The sequence below is a fragment of the Mustela nigripes genome, chromosome 2, assembly GCF_022355385.1.
Source record: "Mustela nigripes isolate SB6536 chromosome 2, MUSNIG.SB6536, whole genome shotgun sequence".
Taxonomy (NCBI): domain Eukaryota; kingdom Metazoa; phylum Chordata; class Mammalia; order Carnivora; family Mustelidae; genus Mustela; species Mustela nigripes.
In genome coordinates, this window is record NC_081558.1 from 168,521,778 (window position 1) to 168,531,096 (window position 9,319).

The 9,319-nt window shown below is 36.4% G+C and overlaps 1 pseudogene; it reads right to left on the reverse strand.

The window, feature by feature from the left end:
* Window positions 1-1,795: 1,795 nt before the first annotated feature.
* On the reverse strand, window positions 1,796-3,209 carry LOC132010220 (keratin, type I cytoskeletal 18-like; annotated as a pseudogene).
* Window positions 3,210-9,319: the final 6,110 nt, after the last annotated feature.

Below are 9,319 nucleotides of genomic sequence, written 5' to 3' on the forward strand. Positions count from 1 at the left end.
GAAATAAGAAGACATGGGTCTTGGGAATGATGTCTATAATGCAGTGTGGTCCAGATATAGTATTCCAGATGAGAGCTCTGGAACAGACCTGAAGAGTAACCTACACAGTACAGGAAGGTGTGATAGATGTAGGAAAAGCATCTTGAGAAATGGAAAAGAAAACAACAACAACAACAACAACAAAACTATCTTATGTTATGTCTAGGAGATTTAAAATTTAAGGGTGTGACAATGGCAAGTAATGCCAAAAAAAAAAAAAAAAGAAAGAAAGAAAGAAAAGAAAAGATTTGAAAACTCTATAAGAAAATCTATGAAAAACAATTTACTAGAGATCATGTCTTAGTGATTTTTTGTGACTCTAGTGAAATGCTCTATTTAGTGGCATGAATGTAGAACATGTATTATTTTGCTGGGGCTCATAACAAAATGCCACAGTCTGGGTGAATTAAACAACTGAAATCTATTTTCTCACAGTTCTTGATGCTGCAGTCCAATATTTAGATGTTGTATGAGTATCTTCTAATGCCTATCTCCTTGGCTTACAGTTGATGTTTTGTTTTGTTTTGCTTTTGTTTTTATTTATTTGCTGTGTCTTCACTGGTTTTTCCTGTGTGCATGCACATCCCTCATGTCTCCTTGGGTGTCCAAATTTCTTATGATAGGCACATCAATCAGATTGGATCAGGGCCCACCTTCATGGCTTTGTTTTAAAATAATTAACCTCTTTAAAAGAATATCTTTAAATACAATCACATTCTGAGGAACTGGGTTCAGATTTCAATACATGTATTTTAAGAAGAATTAAATTCAATCCAGAAGAAACTTTTAAGCAAATAAAATGTAATCCTCACACATTATCATAAATTAATAGCTCTAAGGCTATAAGTCATTTTATGGTCAGAGCTTAGAAGATTTTTTGTTTGTTTCTACTAATAGAATTATGCTCTTAAAAATAGGATATCATAAGATATTACAAAATTGATGAAAATAATGACAATGGATAATAAGAAAATAATAGAAAACCTAAAATGTATACTAGCAGATGTTGACTAAGAAAGGATTAATTAAAACATGGTTTTCATATTGAAGAGTAAATGGGTAATTTCTGTGGTTGATGAATCAATAAACAAAATGTAATATTTTACATGGAGTTTTGAAATAACCTCTTAAAAAATAAAAGCAACAAATTTTAATATGACAGATTAGCTAGCATGAGACTGAAAATAGGAAAATGTAGGCTAAGATATTTATTTATATCAAAAACATTTCTAAACATTTTGAATCATTGCTGTGCAACAGTGATCAATATAGCAAATAGTACTTACTATTGTTAGCATTCCATCAGTATATAATATATGACTAGGGTTTACTCTGGGCACATATTATTCTAGTTTTATCATCCATCATTTTGGATTTAAAGTGTGTTAAGCTTTACTAGACATGGATTTAGTTGTCTAAGTTTCCAAAAATGTTTTCAAAAACAACAGAAAATATGACATTTAAAGGAAAACAAACAAAAAATTACACAAAATAGTATTTTAGTTTGCCTTAGCACATTTAAAAACTTGGCTTACATGATTATTTCGTAGGAAAATCTAAAGAGTAATGGTAAATATTTAACAACATAACTAAATGTATTTTATTATAGTGTTTATTTATTTATTTTATTTATTTGTTTTATTTCAAATCCAGTGTCATGAACATACACTGTTCTATTAGTTTCAGATGTAAAATATAAGCATTCAACAGTTTTATACATTCATCAGTGTTCATCAAGATAAGTGTGCTCTTTTTTTTTTTTTTTTGACCTTCGAACTTTTTATTGGCCTCCTGCTCCCCAAAGTGTACCCTGCTTCTGCTCCCTCAACGCCTCAGAACTTTGGTGTCATTGGTCTCAGACACGACCTTGCCGTCCACAATCTTGCGGGTAGTGGTTTTCTGGATGGTTTGCATGGAGCTGCTGCTGTCCAGGGCGTCACTGAGATTGAAGTCCTCCCCATCTTCCAGCAGGTGACGGTAGGTAGCGACCTCAGCCTCCAGCTTGACCTTGACATTCAAAAGGGCTTCGTACTCCTGGGCCTGGCGCTGCCCCTCTGCCCGGGTCTGGGACAGTTCAGACTCCAGGTGCAGCAGGACCCTGTTGAGCTGCTCCATCTGCATGGCGTAGCGGGTTTCGACCTCCCTGAGGCTGTTCTCTAAGCTGGCCTTCAGGTTTCTCATCGAATCCAAGGACTGGGCGGTACGTCTCAGCTCCGTGAGGGTCATCTCAGCCTCTCCTATCTCTGAGGTCTGTGTGGTGATCACTGTGGTGCTTTCCTCCATCTGCTGGGACCAGTATTTGTCCAGCTCCTCTCGGTTCTTCCGAGCCGGCTCATCATACTGGGCCCGGATGTCTGCCATGATCTTGCTGAGGTCCTGAGACTTGGGGGCATCCAACTCCACGGTCAACCCGGAGTTGGCAATTTGGTTCTGTAGACCCTTTATTTCCTCCTCATGGTTCTTCTTCATAAAGAGCAACTCCTCCTTGAGAGCTTCAATCTCTGTCTCCAGCTGCAGCCTAGTGACATTGGTGTCATCGATGACCTTGCGGAGCCCGTGGATGTCACTCTCCACGGACTGGCGCATGGCCAGTCATACTTGACTCTGAAGTCATCAGCAGCAAGACGGGCATTGTCAATCTGCAGAACGATGCGGGCATTGTCCACAGAACTTGCAAAAATCTGAGACCTCAGCTCCTCGATGGTCTTGAAGTAATGCCCCCAGTCTCTGACCTGGGGTCCCTTCTTCTCCAGGTGTTCCTGGATTCTCACCTCCAGTCTGATTATCTGCCTCCAGGCTCCTCACCCTCTCCAGGTAGGAGGCCAGGCGGTCACTCAGGTCTTGCATGGTCTCCTTCTCGCCCTGCATGCCCCCTATGCCGCCAGACCCCTGGCCATCCCGGCGGCCAACCCCGTAGCCAGGACCCCGGACCCCCAGCCGCACCGGAAGCTGGTGGAGCGGGATACGGAGATCCGGGAGCCTGAGCCTCCGGCGCCTGCATAGACGCTGGCCGCGCTGCTGACAGGCGGGACCCGGTGGTTGGGCGACTGCATGGAGCCCAGGGACCGATAGTTGGAAGAGAAGGTGGAGTGGGTGGTGAAGCTCATGCTGTTCGGAGAGTAAGATGAGAGGCCAGGACTTGGGCTCGGGCCAGGAAGCGTGCCGGGTCCGCGACTGAGGTAAGTGTGCTCTTAATCCCCACCACCATCTCACCCAATCTGCCACCCACTTGCCCTCTGGTAACTAACAATTTGTTCCCCATAGAGTTTATTTTTTTGGTTAAAACAAAACAAAACACGATGATTTGGGACATCTGAGTGGCTCAGTTCATTAAGCATCCAAATCTTGATTTTGCCTCAGAACATGATCTCATGGTTGTAGGATAAACATGGTTTGGGGCTGTACTCTGGCATGGAGCTTGCTTGGGATTCTCTCTCTCTCCCCTCTCCTTCTACCCCATCTTCCCCTCCCCAGCTCTCATGCATGCTATTTCTCTCTATATAAAAGAAAAAAAAAAGATTAGATTACTATCATGAACAATCTTTAATTTTTTAAATATTTTTTCCCTAAGTGTTTAATTTCCACTATATTTTGTTGTTTCTCTACTTCCTTGAAATCTTCAGTAGTTTAAAATTTGTATAACATTACTTAAGTCATAAAGTCTCCAAATATTGTTTTCATATTTTAAAAATTCCCTAAAACTTTAATTCATAGGTTATCATATCCCAGTTATATAATATCTGAGGTAAAGTAGTTTAATAAATAGGATTATAGAATTAAAATAAAAAATATGAAACATTTATAGTTTATATATATTCTATTTGAGATATTCATTTAATTCAGTGGTCTGTTATGAAAAGTTAATTCATAATAACCACATTCCATATTGTTTAAGCCCAGTTCCTCCTAACTATCCATCCTCATATCAAACTGCTCTTGTCTTACTTTGTGCCATTTGCAAATATATGAAATTTCTTATTATTGAGAAAGAATTTTCAGATTTATTTTTCCATTTATTCATTTGTTTATATTAACATTACTGATCTCTCTTTAGTGATCTTTTATTTCTCTTTATTATAGAAATACAGGAAGTACCAACACTTGCATTGTATGAGCAGGTTAATTTGAGTATCAATATACTACCTGTTGGTAGCACTGCTACATCCTTTGTATAAAACATATGCTTCCCTTTCTTTAACAATGTAACAGATGCAGTTTTTGTCTTTACATAACATAACATAGTATACTCCATTTCCATTAAATTTTCAGATTTAAGCCAAAACTCTTAAAGTTCTTGGCAAACCCCCTCATCGTTTAATTTCACATTTGTCTATGTCCTAGCCCTTCAGCTTTATAACAAGAATTTACTTGCTTCCCTTTCCTTTCTCTTTCACATACCAAACTTCCCAGTAACTTTTTCTTCTTTAAGATTTTATTTATTTGTCTGAGAGAGAGAGAGAGAGAGAGAGAGCATGAGCAGTGGTAAGGGTAGAGGGAGAAGCAGGCTACCCACTGAACAAGGAGCCAGACATGGGGCTCCATCCCAGGACCTCAGGATCATGACCTGAGCCCAAGGCAGATGCTGAACCCACTGAGCCACCCAGGAGCTCCTCCCAGTAACTGTTGATCATCCCTCAGTGAACCTTAAGTCATACAACCCAACCTTGTATTTCAAAATTAATTACTAGAGGAATTTGAAAATAAATTGCAAAAAATAAAAAAATAAAAGAAGAAAAAAGAAGGCAAGAGAAGATGAAAAAGAAAGATAATGAGTGGAGAAGGGAGAAGAAAAAGAAAGAGTAGGAGAGTAAAGTTAAGAGAGAGAGGTGGAGATCTTAAGAGACAGATTGTCTCCAGTTTTTGAAAGGCAAGTTCTGTTCACCTCAGCTTTGAGTTTCGCAAGGTATTGCCAAGAATGCCTAGTGTTGAATAGAAAAGGTACACTTTCTATAAAACAAACAACTGTATATTCATATTTTTATCTGCTCAATTGAATATTACTGGTGAGTCAAACAGTTTGAGTAAATCTCCTAAATAGCATGATAGAAAGGAATTAAATTTTGTATTGTTTAGGTTAGAACTAACTTCAGATTGCAACAAGTAGAAGATTACAGTGGCGGCAATCAAACACAGGCCAAGTAGTAATTGAAGGGTACTTTGAGGGGCAAGAAAAAGCCACCTTATAATGTGAGGTCATTTGCATTGGGATACATTTGTTCACACCATTGAATTACCCATCCCGTAATATTACTTTCAGTAATTTAGGTTCACTGGAGCAGAGAAAGAGTTAGATTGACAATGATAGCAACCCAAAAGAGATGATTGTTTCTGTTTCCCATTTCCAGGCTTCAGTTCTTATGAAGAGAATTATGAATTATAATGAAAAGTTAACAGTTAATCATGATAGTAATGCCTTAGTGTCTCATTTTCCCACCTAAATGTTCTATTTTGGTTCAAAAAAATAGAGGATGACAGGCATTTTTATATTGACATTTTGTTCCTTTAATGATTATTTCTTTTACTTTATTTTTTTAAAAGGTTATTTATTTATTTATTTGACACAGAGAAATCACAGGCAGGCAGAGAGGCAGGCAGAGAGAGAGGAGGAAGCAGGCTCCCTGCTGAGCAGACTGCCTGATGCGGGGCTCAGTCCCAGGACCCTGAGACCATGACCTGAGTCGAAGGCAGCGGCTTAACCCACTGAGCCACCCAGGCACCCCATTTCTTTTACTTTAAAAACACATTTTTTATATTCTCCAATGCTTTCACAATTTCAACTATGGATTACAGAAAAAATGGGAAGCAAACCATACCACCTTAACTCATGTTGATATTCAGCATCATAATATGTTACAGTTCTATGCAGTTAAAAAAATGGAGGAAGAAAAGAAAAAAGAAATGTAAACACCTGGATCCATTTTCTTAGAAGGCCTTTAGACTTCCATCTAGATGGTAAATGAACATGTACTTGAAAGGAAACTCTGACAGAAACGTTTAGATATCAAGACATAGGATTTGTAATTATGAAAAATCACTGATTTAGGGTAGTTTGAAACATTGCTAAATACAGAATTGTTGCTTGGGTTAGTCTAAGAAATAAAGGTCCTGCTAAACACACACACACACACACACACACACAAACACACACACATTATACTTACAATTTTATGTAGTTTACAGTTACATATTGTAAATACAGTTCATGTATTTTAAAAATATATTGTTTATAGGTAATAAATATTATATGTATTAGCTATGTTAAAGGATCTATTTAAAGAAAATATATTTATTTGAAAAGAACATATTTGAAAGGAATATATAGATTTGAGAGGAAACTCTAAGGGAAAGTTTTAGATATCAAGACATAGGCTTTGTAATTATGGAAAATAGCTGACTCAGGTTGGTGAAGTTAGTAATACAGGAATTTCTGCTTGTGTTGGCCTAAGAAGTAAAGGCTCTGCTATATATATTATATATATATTGCATATACAATATATATGGACACACAAAATTATGTTTTGTTTATAGTTTCATATAGTATATAATTATACAGTTGATGTATTTTATAAATATATATTTATAAATATAAAACATAAATATATAATACATATTTTATAAACATATATACAACTGATATATTTTATACATATAAATAAATATATGTTTATAACTATACAATTGATATATTTTATACATATACATTTACATATATGACTATGTTAATATATATACTTTGACACTCTTACTTCATGTATGTTGGTATACCTTTCAGATAATAACACTACTGTATTTTTCCTTTCTAGTGGTTAGAGCAGTGTTTGTTTGTTTGTTTCTCTGCTTATTTCCTCTAAATGCCTTGGTAGTTTCCCATATTCACACTAATTGTATTAATATTGTTCCCATAGAAAGTGATAAATACATGGAAAAATGACTATGCCTGATAAAATAAAAATGAATAAAGTATTTTTGTAGTATTTTTAGCATTCTGCCTAAAAATATTACAAGTGAACAACCTTATTTAAGTATAACAGGATTGTTACTCTGTAACATTCTTGGAGAAAGAGAACTACTAGAGGAATTCCCAGAAGTTAGGAGCATAGAGGTTAACTTAAAAAATTATATGCTGGGTCAACTGGGTGGCTCAGTCAGATCAGCATCTGACTCTTTATTTCAGCTCAGGTCATGATCTCAGGGTTGTGAGATCAAGCCCCTCCTTGGGCTCTGGGCTGGATGTAGAACCTGCTTAAGATTTTTTCTCTCCTTCTACCCTTTTCCACTTGCACACACACACACACACACACACACACACTCTCTCTCTCTCTCTCTTTCTCTCTCTCTCTCATATATATATACACACACACATACACACATATGTATATGTATATATATACATACGACATATGACATAGATAAATAGAACAGAAACAAGAATCGGCTTTCTGGTTTTCCATTTTAATCACCAAAGGGTGAATGAACAAAGGACATATGTATGAGCCAATTTAAACTAACCCTCCAAGCTAAACATAAACAGAGATGGTACTAATGACAATACACTATTTTGATCATCATATATTTTGTGAATCTAGAGATGCTGCCACAGCCAAAAACATGGAATGATGTTCCCTCCAGTAGGATAGGTGATGTTAAGTGCATCCGAAGAATGACATTTGAGTAGCATAAGGAATTTGGGGATCTATATTAAATTAGTGATTTAATAGCTGTTAAATTCAACTCATGATTGATTATTACATGTATCTGCATACAATTCTCTGGTTTCAGGAGGATTTGTGAGTGTTAAGATATGTTTTGAGCAAGGAAATCTTGGAATAATAATTCCATTTTTTACTTCGGTCACCTAATCTCTGTGTAAGGATTCTGAGGCATGTATACACACAAATGGGAAACAAAACTTTCTTAACAGATGGGCAAGTGCTCTGCTCTCAACTCCATGACATCTCTGGTCCCTAGGGACTACTTCTTTTCTCTGAAACAACACTGTTACACTGGTTACACTATTACACCATATTCCTGGTATTTGAAACATAGGTAGTGAGAGAAAGCCACATAGACAGACTGTTTCAGTGACCCTGGTCCTGAATGTTCATCCAGAAGTAGTTGGTGTAAGAGCTCATGAAAGGAGAAAACATGGTGTGTGGGAGGGAGGTTGCAAGTGATGATAGAGAATATAGCCAAGCTCTTTACCTCCGTTACATGTACATGTCCCCCAAAGTAACTATCTGGTTAGATTTAACTACCTGTAAGCTGACACCATTCATAGGTGAATTTATTCAATATGACCCTATGAAATTAAATTGCTCAAGTAATGATTCCATAATGGGGAAATATCAGAATCATCTCAGGAATACATCAAGGATGTCTTTTTCTTTACTAATACATAATCTTCATTTTGAGGCAGTAGACAATGCAATCAGATGGAAAAAAAAATGAAATGAAAAAGGTAAAATTATCTCTATTGATGGATATTATTTGTAAATATTTTGAAAACATGAATAGAATCAATAAAAAAACTACCATAAGCAATATGAAAATTTAGTTGAGTGTGTCAAAGTAGTGAAATCATGGGCCTCTACATTAAAAAAATAATAATAACCTGATAAAATATAAATGAAGTACTCATTTTGTAAATAAAATAAAAAACTTTCAAAATGAATTGAGTGAGGTCAGTGTATGAAAACTAATTTTTTTTCAAGAAAGACATAAACTGGACCAGATGTAACACATATGCTGCTCATCATAAAATTGTAAAGATCACAAAATTCCAATAAAAGAGGGTCATCAGTTTATTTGTTGCTTTTTGTCATCAGTTTATTTGTTGTTTTTTGTTTGTTCATTTTGCTCAGAGCCAAGTACTTTGGAAGATGAGTTCTTGTAGTGAGGACGATGGGGCGGGGGTACAAGAAAGGGAGAAAGAGAGTACAATGATGAAAGGATTAGTGCTATCAAGCCAAGGAAAAAAACCTGCAAAATACATCACAAAAAAGGGTTATTATACATAATATATAAAAACCTTGAGAAGAAAAAGCCCATCAAACCGTGATAAAAATGGACAACCTGAACTGCAAACAAACAAAAAAAATCTTTAAACATGGAAAGATGGTCAAGTTCACTCAAGATAAATTTAAATTTAAACTGAAATATTATTTTTTAAGATTTTATTTATTTATATGACAGACAGGGATAACAAGTAGGCAGAGTAGCAGGCAAAGAAAGAGGAAGGGAAGCAGGCTCCCCGCTGAGCAGAGAGCCCGATGGGGGGCTC